The sequence below is a fragment of the Nicotiana sylvestris genome, chromosome 6 (assembly GCF_000393655.2).
Source record: "Nicotiana sylvestris chromosome 6, ASM39365v2, whole genome shotgun sequence".
NCBI classification, from domain to species: Eukaryota; Viridiplantae; Streptophyta; class Magnoliopsida; order Solanales; family Solanaceae; genus Nicotiana; species Nicotiana sylvestris.
This window is the reverse complement of record NC_091062.1, coordinates 191463483-191479065: the sequence shown is the minus strand read 5'-3', so window position 1 is coordinate 191479065 and position 15583 is coordinate 191463483.

Here is a 15583-nt window from a genome sequence, read left to right as displayed (position 1 = left end):
TAGATTATTTGCTCAATGTGGGGCTTGACCTGGATGACCTCCCAGCGTACGATACATCCTTTCCAACTCCATTGCTAGATGACGGGCAAAAATGGGTGCATGCTCTGTAAACCTTTCATAATCCATTCCTTGGCAGTTTACGTAACTTTGAGAAGTGTAGACCGCCAGGTCGTGGATTTGTGCCCTGAAATCTTGGAGACGTTGGTCTTGGTTCTGCAATTGCTGCTGACGAGTGGTGGCTATATCTCTGACACGGTTTTCACGATCTAGAGCTGATTCTAACAGAGCTCGGAGTCTGGCCTGCTCTAATCTTGCTTGCGCTCTTTCCCTGTCAAGGTCTGCTTGTTGATGTTCTCGGTTGCATCTCCTTGCCTCTTCTAGTTGTGCACGAAGCTGGTTTTCTGATCGTATCCAATGGTCTTTTTCCTTCTTGAATTGTGCCCTGTCTTCTTCGGATTGCCTTACTTGGTGCTCCTTATTAGATCTGGCTTCTTCGTTTAATTGTTGGATCCTTTCTTTTGCTTTGCTCAACGCCCTTTCGTTTTTCGCAAGAATGGAATCATAAACTTGCATTCTTTCAAAAAGATTGGCGATGGTTTTTGATCCTTCCAGCTCCTCTTTGGTGTCTCAGAAACTCTTTTCATTCTTTGGAATTGAGCATGAAGATTTTCATTCTCACAAGCTAGACTCTTCTTCTCGCCTTCGGCTTCTTGTGCTTGCAAATCTTTCTCCAAACTGAGGCTTCTCAGATTTTCTTTTAGGTCATGGATAGTTGCTTTGTACCCTTTTTCCTTTTCTCCCCAGATCAACCGCTCTTGGATTTTATCATTGAAGTTTTGAACATGGGGTCTTTTTGTTGGCCTTCTTAGCTCAGGCTCTGGTACATCATCCACGCGAGACCGTTTTTCAAACCACCTTGCATATCCAGGATTTATCTCACCCTTTGTAGTGTCTGGGACTTGAGTATCACTTTTCAAGTATCGACATCCATTCCACATCTGCTGAAGTAGAGCCTCGGGAATAGTGGCTTCTGGGTGTAATTCGATTACTTGCATACTCAAATCTTCATCATCAGGAACTACTTGATATCTCCCTAGTTGTCTTAGGACTCTTAGTGGCGCATACGGCTGGATGCTTCTCAATCCCAATAGTAGCAGATAACTATTTGAGGTTGACATGTGTATCACTTCCCTCATCGGGAGCCATCCCAAAGTCCATTCAATCTGATTTGCCGTTAAAGCCTTTAGATGAGATACCCATGCTTCTATCCCTTCTGGAGCCTGATAATTTTTTATTCTTTCCTCATAACTCTCGATGCAATTATCATTGTTTGACCCATACTGTATGATCTTGGGCTGTTGTTGGAGATGTTCAATCACCCACATTTGCAACAAAATTTTGCATCCTTCGAAGACTTTTGCTCCTGATTTACATAAAGTCAAAGCCCGATAAATGTCTGATAGAATGATGGGGACAAGGGTGTGATTTTCTTTGGTGGTGAGGATTTGCACAACTTTCGCGGTGCGAATATCAATTGTTCGCTCTTTGTTTGGGAAGATCATGATTCCTAGAAAAGCCACCATGAAGGCAAAGCGACGGTGAATCTGCCAAGTGTCTTTGTTTTGCTTGTTAGTAAGGCCTTTCTCATGAATTTCGAACCCATCTGACTTTCCGAACCTTGAATACAAAAAGTTGAAGGAACAACATCCATTGATGACATTGTTTTTCCTGATTTGACTGCTGATGTTCAGAAGACCGAAGAATCGATGTACCGAAGGAGCCTTTGTGAATATCAAGCTTTGATTTCTTAGACTTCCGTCAAAACCAGCATATCCAGCTATCTCCTCTAATGTAGGAGTAAGCTCGAAGTCAGAGAAACGAAAGACATTGTGAACAGGGTCCCAAAAAGTTACTAACGCCGCAATCAGATCATCACGGGGTTTAACTTTCATAATGTCCGTGAGATTTCCCAAATGCTTGACGACCCATTTTTGACCATCTTCGCCTAAATCATACCACCACATTTGAAGCTGAAATAGAAACTCTTCTGTATTCGTGGATGGGGGGTTTTGCGTGGTGCTCATTTTGTATCTGAAATTTAATTTAATAAAGTCAAGACTCATTTTGAAAATATACATTAAAAAAAATCATTTTAAAAAAAAAATTTATTTATTAAATACCTTTATTTCAAGATTTAAAACTATTTTTTTTTCTTTTGAATTTTTTTTTTTAAAACAACCCATTTTATTCCTCTCTTCTCACCATGATTTCATTTAAGCTGGTCAACAAGCATGTTCGAGGCAAATGAATGCACAAGTAGCAAGTAGGATGCATCATGATGGTCTTTTTATTTCGGGTTCACCTGTCCTAGACAGACCCAACCCCTGTGTTGAGTCTCCAAGGCCAAATGTACATGATGCAAATATACGTTCCTACTAGGGATCCGGTACATGGCTGAGTTATTCTAAGTGAAAAACCTGAGGTTGATTGTTCTAAACCTGGCTTACCCAAACGGACAGTTTGAGCCGAAGCGGGGGCAACGTACCGGGAGCACGAAAGTCTACCCGGCCTAGTTACTTGTCCCAACTTCGTCTTATTTGGTATGACTTTAACAGAAAGGTGGGCCACGCGCACGTGTGCACCATAAATTTAGAAGACTCAGAAAGAAGGGGGTTTTCGTAGCAGTTGTATATTTTCACAATTCAAATAATATTAAAGCGGTAAAAAAACATTTAGCATGTTAAGCATATAAACAGTTGAAAATCATATAGTAAATAAAGCCAATTATCGCAGTTATTTTAAGCTCGAATTCTTTAAACCATGAACCAGTGGTTCTGGGTTACAGTACACTAGCTCCCCAGCAGAGTCGCCAGAGCTGTCGCACCTCCTTTTTACCGCGCCCGCGGGGCGCGCGGGGGGTTTTCTCCAATTTAAGGACAGTCGAAACGGGATTTATTTAATTATTTCAGAGTCGCCACCTGGGAATTTTAAGGCGTCCCAAGTCACCAATTTTTAATCCCTGAATCGAGGAGAATATGAGTCTGTTTATTATTCTGCGAACCAGAAATCCTGAGTAAGGAATTCTGTTAATCCGGAAGAAGGTGTTAGGCATTTCCGAATTCCGTGGTTCTAGCACGGTCGCTCAACTGTTTTTACTATTGGCTTAATTATCTTGACTTTTACTAAATGCGTCCTTATTGCATGATTTTTACTACCGCTTTTATTTATACTGCTTGTGATTAAGGGCCCTTCTTTGAATCGAATCACGCGTACGTATATTCGTGTTATAAATAAAAAAATGCGGAATTGTGTCACGCGCACGTGTACACGATAATCTTGATAATATATTTATTAAAAAACAATGATTTTTCGAAATTGTGTCGAATCAAGAATATTCGTCTTTCTTAAATAGTGAACCGCACATCTCGGATTTTATGAAATAAATTTAATATTTTCCAAAGAAATTCGTTTTTTTATTAAATATTCGCTCGAAATTGCGCGTACGCATAATCCGAATTTTTGCTTTTAAAAATATAATCAAGGTGCGCGAACGCATCCCTGATTGCGCAAAATCTTTGTTAATAATATTATGGACTTTCCCCAAATTGTTTATTATATCATGAGAAATATCCATTTAAGATACCCTTGAACTCTTGAAAAGAATTCACAATTTATTAAATGTTGCCCGTCGATTATAATTCCCGCGTATAAATTATATTTATCCAGACTATTCAAATTCAAAGAAAAGAATAAAAATATGATTAACACTATTTTCGGCAAATACAACATTATATATCTACCAAAGAGTGAATTGCATATGAAACAAAAAAAAATGATTCATAAAGGGAAGAAATATTTTCCAAGAATTTTTCATTATTTTTATTTAGTGCAAATTCTATTTTTTACTTACCATTGATTTAAAATGTTGCAATCTGTGCATGTACATCTCAACTTATTCTCATATACTCGTTTTTAATCTAATAGGCGAAATTATTTTTATTAATTATGCTTATGATTAAATATAAGATATATATATAATCAAACCGATCGGATTCTCAATTTATGTGAACCCTTGTTACTAACTTTCACATTATAACATTCCTAGGCCATTTGTTATTTTAAGAAGAAGAACAAATCTACCTAATTGACTTAATAAAGTGATATTGCATCCAACATTATTCGCCCTATTTTTGACGTTTGCAAACATAGCGGAGGATACTAATGCAACTTCCGACTATTGATGTTAACCATAATCATTATTATGCCCTATATGAATAAAATGCAACCAATCATCATCTAGCCTTAATCTACAACCAAACAATCGAAATACACTAACCACGCATTTTCTTGATATTCCCAGAATACTTTATACCTGTCTAACAATGTCGTAAGACTTAATTAATAGCCAACTTCATGCCATATTCCCTATCTTAACAATTCAACCGTAACTATGCTTTAATGAAATTCTGGAATAGGTAATATTATTACAACACTTATATGAATTTCAAAAGAGAATGATCAACTGATAATTAACATGTCAAGCATACTTCTATATGAAACAACATGAAACAAAAACTGAAATTTATAATAACAAACTTAGATAAATGGAAAAATAAAACTGCAAATCAAATTTCATTGATTTGTCATGCTGAATCTCTTTCCAACATAGAATTTAGAAGATAAGTACCTGGAAATGAAGGTAGAAGAAGTAAGTTTTCAGCAGTTGCAGCAGTAACAAAAATACTGGCAGAATATCAGTATTTTCACAGATTTGAAGCAATAATAAGACCCGAGAAACCCAGATTCACAAGAGCAAAGCTTCTTAAAGAATTTCAGATTTTAAAACCAAATAGTATCAATACACAGACCCGGACAGATTCCAAAAGAACAACAAGGTTTCGGATTTTTCTTTTCTATTCTTCTATTTCAGCTTCACTGTGTGTGTGTGCGTGCGAATACTCTCTTTTGGTTTCTTTTCTGTTTCTTCTTCCTCTTCAGATCCAAGAGGAATCTGATTTTCTGCTTGATTTTTTCTTTTATCTCACTCTAGGTGTATTTTTCTTAAATTCTCTCTTAAAATCTACTTTAAAATCTGATCCTCAAATCTCTCAATCTCTTCCTATTTTTTCTTCTGAACTCTCCTCTTAAAATCTGATTTTTTTTCTTCCTTTAATCCCTGTCCAGCTCCCTCTATTTATACAGGGCTGTCCTATACCATTCTAGTGCTTCTTGGACCCCTTTCTTCTTTTAAAATCAGAAAGTTCCATTACAAACTACTTTTTAATACTTTAAATGATCCTATCCTGATTTTAAGCAGCCCATTACCCTTTGTTTCCCATTATCCCATTAAATTAAAAGCCATTAACAATCCACTTTCAGCCCACTATTATATCATATTACCCTTACTGTTTTATCCCAGAAATGCCCCCTGAATCCTACTGTGATTACTATTATTACTGCTGTCAAACTTAAAATCTAACAATACAGATTTTTAAAATCTGTTCAAACCTGATTATTAATCTGATTTAAGACAGCTACAACCAATCCTAAAGTTTTGGACTGAATCCTAACTAAGAATGTAACCTTCTAACACAATTACATCTAATCAACATTTGTAAAATCACACTGAATTCAGAACTAACATCATAACAACATATCAATGAAATCATTATAACAATTCAGACTGGACTTAAACATTGAATCAAGATCAAACATACACAGGAGCATTGTCAATATACTGACAATGCCCTGTTCAGAAAACAATATATACACATCATACATTTGAATTTACTGATTTGCAAACAAACATGATTTAATTGACAAGTATTAATCAGTAGACTATTTACAACATTTGTCCATAATCAGTCTAAAACAATAGAAGCAGACTGTTTCCATTAGCATTATCATAAATGAGAATTCACAATATAACTAATCGACGAACTTAATCGAGTCGATTACTCACATTGTAAATAATCACGAACAACAGAAACAATTTCATATTTTGATCATATAGACGGGTATGAGACACAAATGACAGAATTGAATCAAACAAAAATATGAAAAATTAACAGGCTATTAAAACAAACAAAAATACATGTAGAATACACAAAAGAAATAGAAAAATACCTCTGAACCTTCAAATTTATTCAAATTAGAACTCCACTTGGATTCGGACTTTGTTTGAAATCAAACAGACCTTAGTCGAAGTATTTTCCACTGAAAATACTTCGACTAAGGTCGATTAAACCTCAATCTTTATTTAATTTGGGCAGAATTCAAAAGTCTGGTATTTCTAGGGTTCCTGAAGGTTCGATTTGGGATTTAACCATTTCTGGTCAGATTCGAGGGGAACCAAATACGACACAAGGGTGAGGGTAGCCTAGGGGTCATTTGGTGTCAGTTTAGAACAGATCTGAGTTTGTTCTTGTTTGGCTCGAATCTTCAAAAGAAGATTCGAGAAGCTCTGAAATGATTCGAGCCAAACAAACACCAGATCCATAACGAGGCATGCTAGGGGGTACTATGGTGTTAACTAGGGGTTGTTTGGTTTAGATCTAAGCTCGGCTCGAATCTTCAAATGAAGATTCGAGAACCTTCAGGAAGATTCGAGCCAAGTGGCTAGCATATCTGGATAGAGGATGTTCAGGGGGTTCTAGGGTGTTATTTTGGTGACCGGCGGCGTTGATGCCGGGGCGGCTAGGGTTAGGGGTGGGTTTGGGAAGATGATGAACAGGAGAGGAGGGGGGGTGTTTAGTTAGGGGGCCGGGGTAGGGGTTTGGCCTTATATAGGGGATTGGTGGGTTGATTCTGACCGTTAGATTTAGCAGAATGGAAGGCCAAGATTTATCCACTTAACCAAACGGTGTCGTTTGGCTTAAGCTGGGGGGACGGGTTGAACCGGGTATCGGATCGGGTAAAGGCTATGGGTTAAGGTTCGTGGGATCTCAGCCGTTGGTTGGCTTTGATCCAACGGCCCTTGATGAGGGACGACCAAACGTTGTCGTTTTGGTTCGTTTGAATTTGGACCGGACATGGGAGTGTTGGGATTGGCTATGGAGGGTTAAAATTGTTTGGGCCTGATTTTTTTGTTTAGGATTTTTGGCCCAGATCCGTTTTACCCACTTAATTTCCACTTCTTTTAATTTCCAATTTAATTATTAAAATCCTAATTAAGATTATAAACACAAGAATTAACTTTACAACATTAATCAACCTTTAACAATTATTAACACATAGATAAAAAATATTAATCACATAGTGAAACATTAAAATTAGAACAAATGCATATTTTGTAATTTTATTTTTAACCAATTATTAAATGCATAATTAAACCCTAGATATGCATGCAACATATATATTTTTTATTTTTATTTTCATTTTGTTACGACAAAGTAAACATTTACGGATATAAGACAACTATTTAACAAACAACACGCAAATTGAAAAATTGCACAGTAAAAGAAATTTATTTTATTTTTGATTTATTTTGGAATAGTTTTGTTAAGGCAAAAATCACGTGCTCATAGGCTTCATCGTCTCCCAGAGACCATCCCTAACACCCCAAACCCTAGCAGCCGTCGTAACCTCACTTTCACGTGAACCCGGCGGCAAGGACGCCGGTGACTACCAAAACAACACCCCCGATACATCCAACCACCCTGAACACGAATCCACCAACCGTGTACCTCGAATCACACTCTATCATCTCGAATCTTAATTTAAAGGTTCGAGCCCAACTCGGACCTACACCAAACCACCCCAGTTTCACACCAGTCACCACTCTGGCCTCACTCGTGACCAAACCAAGCTTGGTTTGGTCCGAATCTACCTACAAATCCTTAAAGCCCAAAATCGGACTGGTTCGAACCCTAGAACACAAGAACCTTGGAATCCGGCCAGTTTAATGGGGGTTTGGGGTCTAATAGACCTTAATCAAGGTGTTCTCGGTCGAGAACACCCCGATTAAAGTTTGTTCGGCTTCAAATGGTCAAATCTAGTTCAGACCTGGGTCGTCCTTTGTTGAGCATCCACAGTAAGTTTTCTTTTCTTTTTAGTTTTGTTGGAATATTGATTGAATTTGTTAACATGCTTAGTCGGTCTGTTTGGTATTTCTGATGTGTTCTTTCAATTCCTTCCATCTTCGTAAGACCTTTTTTATTTGGTCGATTACTTTTCTTGTTTATTATTAAATACGTATGGTGAGATACATATTCGATTAGATTAATATCGTCGAATAGATAATTCATATAGCCTCCCTGTGTTGTGCAAAGTTGTTGAAGTCAGTTGATGCCCCGTTCGTGTTGTTTGATTGATCGACTGATCGTTCCATGTTATAATTAGTATAGTCGATTAGATAAACGTCGTCAATTAGTTTTATAGGACTGAATGTTCAAATATTCTGATTCGTATAACTTCACATGATTGATCGAACCTTTGTCGTTAATTGGATGCTTGACATTGTTTGAAAGTGGTTTGTAACTGCAATGCAAACAATTAGAATTTAGTCTAGGGCAGCTTCGAATTTGAACTTTCAGAAGTTCAAAATATCCCACTGATGCAGTAGTAATAAGCTGGGGGCTAACAGGGGTAATTTGGGGGTTTGAAAAGAGCAGAAATGACTAGTTTAAGTGAGCTGACATAGGGTACTGAAAAGGACTTAAACTAATGTGATAATGGGGAACCAAACTTGGTAGCATGGGGTTGATTAAATATTAAAGGCTGCCCATACCTTTGGGCAGAAAATACATGCTGAAGGGCTGTCAAATGGATGGACATGGGGCATTCTTTTGATTAGTTTAAAGGGGTTATGGGCAGGAAAAGGCCGAGGGGATCAAGACAGCCTGAAAGGGGCCATTTCTGCCTATAAATAGGCTTGTTTAGGACAAGGAAAAGGGGTTTGAAAAAACAGAGGAGAGGTCAATCAGTATTGAAAGCATAAGCTGAAAAATTATTGAGTGTTCAGAGAAGAATAAAAACTGTTAGTTCTAAAGGGTTGGTCTGTTACTATCTCGTTAGGGTATTCTGATTTCCCTGTGAGATTACTACTGAAATCTGGGCTTCTGTATGTTGTTGATTGAGTTTGGTATTATTGTTATTGAAGCTGTTGTTGGTTATTCATCGAGTTTGTTGTGATTATTGAACTGTTGTCACTATTGCACTTGGATATTCTGGTTTTTCTGCTGGTTTACCACTCTGTTCTGGGATTGTTGGTTGATTGATCGACCACTTGTGGGTTTGTCATTGTTGTGGAACTGTTGTTGCTGTTTATTGCTGCTATTTGTTGCTGTATGGTTGCCTGCTGTTGATATTTTTCTTCTTCTCATTTTTATTGTCCAACATCCAGGTACACATTCTAATTTCACTGGTGTAATGATGAATTTGGAGCATGAATAAGAGCATAAGAAGAATTGCAGTCCGAACATTAGCATAGTTACTTTTATTTTGCTATTTGTGGTTTAGAATATCTTTGTATGCTTGACATGTAAAGTTTGGCTTTCAAACTGTGTAATAAAACAGTTTTCAGTCCATAAGAGTTTGGTCCGGTAATTTGTCGTTGTATGTTAATCATATAGAAACTAGCAGAGTAGTAGTGATAATCGGCCAACAATGGTTTCACATAGGATCTGTTAAAAATGTCAATGCTAATCACATTTGTTTCACCCTAGTTCATCAGTAGACAATGTATATTTCGAAAGCATACTAGGCAATTTGGATTATCGCAAAAAGATAAAAATCGCGTAGTTAAGCATACGACATGTAGTAATATCACTTGAGTTAGATGGGGTCAGTTTCAGTTGTTTCGCCTTTTTAAGTGTCAAACATGTGGGGACCTCATATGTCTGCCCGTCAATGAATAAGGTTACATACGTCTAATTTCTTCATCTAACAATGATAGAATAGATAATCTGCTTCGATATTTTTGTGTGCCAATCTCATGTTCCAATGTTATTAAATAATAGAATATAGAACGGGAGCAATCTCTCTTTGTACAAACTCGATTGCAATTTTTCATTTGTATTAGCCGCAAAACTAATAACTAATAAGTTCGATTTTTTTAGCATGTAATTAATTGAGGGATTTCCTTTTATTTCTAGAGACGAACTCGATAGAAGAAATGTAGTCACTATAGGTTTATCCTTTTAAAAATAAGAATGAGATGAGCCTCGCCAAACAAAAAAAACGAAATTGCGGGGCCCTCAGTAAATATTTGCTTTAAATTTGCTTAGGCTTCGGGGTGGACTGTTTAGCAAAAATTTCACGGCCCTACCCAAAATAATGATACGCTAGTCGCTTTAGATGCGTATTTAATAATGTTATCTCCTTAAACTCGGGTGCACATTTATGTGACCCAAATCCAAATCTCAACGGAATCGAAATGGGTCTCTAATCACGGGTACATTGATTGTGACGTGGTCTGAGATGCATTTTCCTGACGTTGCAAATTCCTTTTTTTTAAATAATGAATGAGACGAGCCCCGACAAACAAAAATGCACAAGTTGTGGGGCCCTCTAAATGTATATATTAAAATACTTAGAACTCGGGATAGGCCATTTAGCGAATTTTACGACTTTCCCCAAAATAACAGTACATTAGTTGCTTTAGGCACGCCGTTAATAATTTATTTTCCTTAACTCGGGTGCACATTTATGTTACCCAAATCCAAATCTCAACCGAGTCAAGATATGTCAACAATCATGGGTGCATTGATGTAACGTGGTTCGAGGTATGTTTTCACGACATTGCAATTCTCGTAAAATATAATAATAAAAGCAGTCAAGAGTTAAAATTTGCACATAAGTTCGTATTTGTATAAAAACAGATAATCAAGCCGAATATGACAGTTGAGCGACCGTGCTAGAACCACGGAACTCAGGAATGCCTAACACCTTCTCACGGGTTAACAAAATTCCTTATCCGGATTTTTGGTGCGCAGACTGCAATATAGAGTCATTCTTTTCCTCGATTCGGGATTAAATTGGTGACTTGGGACACCCTAAATCTCCCAAGTGGCGACTCTGAAATAAACAAACAAATCCTGTTTCGATTGTCTTTTAATTGGAAAAACTCCCTACGTCCTCGCGGGGCGAAAAAATGAGGTGTGACAGCTCTGGCGACTCTGCTGGGGATTTTTGTCCAGAACCACTGGTTCAGGGTTAAAAATTCGAGCTTAGATAAATTGTTATATTTGGCTTTATTTGATTTTTTAACATATTTTGAGCCTAATGTGCTAAATGTTGCTTTTACCGCTTTGATATTATCTGAACTGTATATAAATTGTGCTGAAACCTTTCTCTTCTTACCTCCGGGGATGTGCTTACTGGTTGAGACTCCCTATTCTGTTAGTGTCATACCCTAAATAAAAGAGGCTCGGAAAGTTTCTAAGCCGGATGGCCTTTTGGTTCCCTGAAAGGAGCTCCTTCCTTAGCTCGAGTTGTCCGCTCGGGTACACTGTCTAGAACACCGACCCAGGTTTTGAACATAGAATAACGTGACTTCATGCCGGATCCCTAGTGGAACGCTTATTTGCATCACGTTGCATTTGACTTAGGGGACTCAACACAGGGGTTGGGTCCGTCCAGGACTAGCAACCTGATATGAAAAGACTATCTTGATGCATCCTATTTGTTTTCCGTGCATTTATTTGTCTCGCGCCCGCATGCTGACCGGTGTTTTGAATATTATGAAATTGAAAAAAAAAAAATAGCAGTTAGGAAATTGATTGTTTATGTTTTTTGAAAAAACTCAGTGTCCAAGTACTATCAGAACTCTACCGAATTTTTAAAAAAATATTTTACTTTTTAATTTTTTTTATTTACCCATAATAAAAAAAAATAGAGAGAAATAAAAAGCATTCAGTGTAGGAAAGAATCCTTTATTTTAGTTTGCTTTGTTTTCAAAAAAAAAAAACAGGAAGGAAAAATAGTGTCTTTTGCTAAAAAATGGAAAATATATTTGTTTTCAAAATTAATTGGTTTATTGGCCCGAACTACGCGGGTTTGATTCTCATAGGGCATGAGATACGTAGGTAACCCTCGCCGGGTCCAACCTCTCATTTTGTGAAAAATTAATAAGTAGTGAAAATGTCAAAAGTTGTATTCTTTCTCTCATAGAGTCGGGTAATGCCGTTTATATCAAAAATAGCCAAATGTTCCCAAAAGAACTCCGGAAGGCTGCCTTTGTACCAACGGCCACTCCTTATTTTGGGTTAAATCACATAACCTTAAAATCTTCGTCCCTGAAGTGCTGAAGGGTCGTGTTCAAACATCCTTCTGAGGAAGATGATCGTATGTTTTTTTGTTATTTTTTGTTTTGTCAAAATAAATTTTGTTTGTTAAATCATATTAATAAATGTGCAGAATGAGCACGACTCAAAAGGAACCCTTTTCAATCATGAACAAAATTCCCCTCCAATTGTGACTCTGGTGGAATGATTTAGGTAAAGAAGGGCAGGACGAAATCAAGAAACATCTGAAAGGCCTCACGAGTTTGTTGGATATCAGGCCGCGGGGAGATATTATAAGGGCACTGGTCCCTCACTGGGACCCTGCGCACAATGTCTTCCACTTCTCGGACTTTGAGCTTACCCCAACTTTAGAAGAAATAGCAGGGTACATCGGCAGTGCTGAGGCTCCGTTGAGGCATAAATACATGGTCGCTCCAAGAGCCGTGGCGGTACACCGGTTTTTGGACTCATTAAAGATAGTCAGGACAATTCATAACCCTGACTTGGCGAAAGGTTTTTGCACTATGAGATTCATATACCAAAGATATGGTCACATGGGAAGATTCGACAAGCCAGAAAATCAGTTGTGCAGCAAAAGTAACCGTCAAAAGTGGGATGAACATAGACGGGTTGCTTTTATGATAACTTTCTTAGGGCTCTTAGTATTTCCAAGAAAAGACGGGAATATCGACATAAAGATAGCGGGGGTCGTCAGTACTTTGCTCACATAGAAAGATAGCACGCTGGCGCCCATGATTATATCTGATATATTCCGAGCTCTCACGGCCTGCAAAGCCGGAGGAAACTTTTTCGAAGGGTGCAACTTGTTGTTGCAAATGTGGATGACTGAACACCTATGTCAACGAGCCCAGTTTCTGAGCCATGGATCCTTTGAAAAGACCTGCATAGAGGAGTTCTATACCAGAATTAATGAAGCCTACCTACCCGAAGGAGTCTCGGCATGGACCTCATATTCCGAAACCCTCAATGCCAGTCAAATACAGTGGACGCTGGGGTTGTTACCGATCGACGAAATCATATACATGCCAGCAGCCAGGCCCCATTTTCTCTTGATGGGACTTAAGAGCATTCAACCTTATGCGCCGCATAGGGTCTTAAGGCAACTTAGGAGATGGCAAATAGTGCCAAAAGACGAGGATCTAAGCACCCAGGTGATTGAGATCAGTCCCGATGGCCAGTTTCCTGAAGCAAGGGTCCGCCAAATTTGGAGCCAATGTCAATACTTAGAGGCAAATACTTGCGTATTGAACCGGGCAAAAGGGGAAGTTTCGCCCGGTTATCGGGCTTGGTACAAAGGGGAAACGTCATCTGGAAGGCCGGCTAAAAGACCTCACCTACAAGAATTTGCCAGGTCCTCACAAGAGCATTGGGACTGGTTGGCCAAAGAGCGAGGATATCTTGCCGAAGCAGGCAAACTGAAACAACAAATCCAGGATATGAAGTTTGAAAGCCAAGTACAGTCTGCTGCCAACAAGGGAGAAAAGAACAGATTAATCAGAGAAGGCGAGATCCTCAAAGCTCAGATCTGGAAGATGAAAAGGGATGCTGACAACCAACTGAGAAGCCGGGCGGATAAAAGGTTGATAGCAGGGTTAAGGAATCAGGTTGCGGAAGGCCATGAGGATTTGGAAAGATCCAAGGCTAGCATGGCGATATTACGGACCAAATGGGCAAAAGGTACAATGGCCCGGAGGCAGCATCTGCAACAAGTCATGAGGGATTATGAACTGAGCATCGAAACATTAAGGAAAACAAACTCCACTCTTCAGGAGCGGATCTTCCAGCAGGAGCAAGATGCCCAAGCAGACAGAAGACGCTGGCACGATGCGATGACCAGAATGGAAGGGCAAATGGAGAAGTTCCAGGATCGACTTGCCGACAATGCTCAAACACTGGGATTAAAAAACCGGCGAATAGAGCAATTGTTCGTTGAAAGGGACAACATTCGAGGAAGGATTGATGAAATTGGGCACTACATCTACATGAGATGCCTAGCATGTGAGCAAATACCTTGGAAAACCCTCCTTGTTTCCATCATGGGCTGCGTCCACCGGATCATGAATGAGTTGAAGAGCTTGCAGAGAAACATTACACCGAGGACCGCGGAAAGGCGAAATGATGCCTCGCGGACCCCTAAGTTGGAATTTTAGTCCTTTGTTCGAGTCTTGTTTAATTGGCTTTGTTGTCTTCCCATATGTTGTTTTCTTTTCTTCAATCAAATCAGATTAAGAACTTCGGAATCTGTACTACTGCTGTTCCTTGTTTGAAGTAATTTGTAATAGCAATTTTTTGTGAATTGATGGCTTCCGAAAGAATTTTTGTGTGTCTTTACTTTGTGGCAGAACTACGCCCGGTCTGATTCGCGCGGGGACGTGATACGTAGGCAATCCACATAAGATTCGACCGCCATATAATAAAAATAATAATAATAAATAAATAAATAAATAAAATGTTGTCGAAGCAAGCCGGGATGACGCGTGTTGTCGAAGAAAAGCATGTTAGAGATGGTTAACTGCCTAGGAGCATTTGCATCCCCAATGTGTTGTTATCAAATCTGTTAAAGCTCTAACGCTATCCAGTTTGTTATTTTCCACAAAATCCAGACAGTTAGTTGTTAAAGAATTCTGGCAACACACCCTTACCAAACCAGATCCAAAGGACCGGTAACAACGAGCATGACTACTTCAGAGAATAGTACCGAGGAAGAAAGGCCGATGAGCCAATTGTTAAAAGAAGCGATGGAAATGATAGAAAGGATGGGACTAGAGATGAATGCAATGCAGTTAGCTCTAGCCAAAGCACAAAAGAGCCCTGAGCCACTAGGTCACGTACCGGAATACCCTCACGTCGGCCCTTCAATAAGCCTCCTGAATCACCGTTATCATCAGGAGAGAAGCCCCCATGATACCCAAGCTCCATCACCCCATCAACCTCTCCCAACACCAAATGTTCCCACTTTTGTGGGACCCACATCAGCCACCTTGCAAAGATCAACTAGCGAGCCATTGTTTCAGGCTCATGATACGCAGTACTATCCCCCTGAGCCCACATTTCAGGCACCAGAACCCCATACCTACAACCCGCACTGAGAGGTACCGACAGAGATTGAAAAACCGGTTAAAGTCCCAGAACAAGATGAGGTGATGAGGAAGTTCAAAAGCTTGGAGCAGTCCTTCAGGAACCTGCACGGACTGGGCAACCAGGTCAGCGTGGCTTACAAGGATCTATGCCCTTTCCCGGATGTCCAACTCCTGGCTGATTTCAAGATGCCTAAGTTTGATTTATATGAAGGGCACGTTGATCCCATGGCGCATTTGCGGGGCTTTTGTAGCAAAATG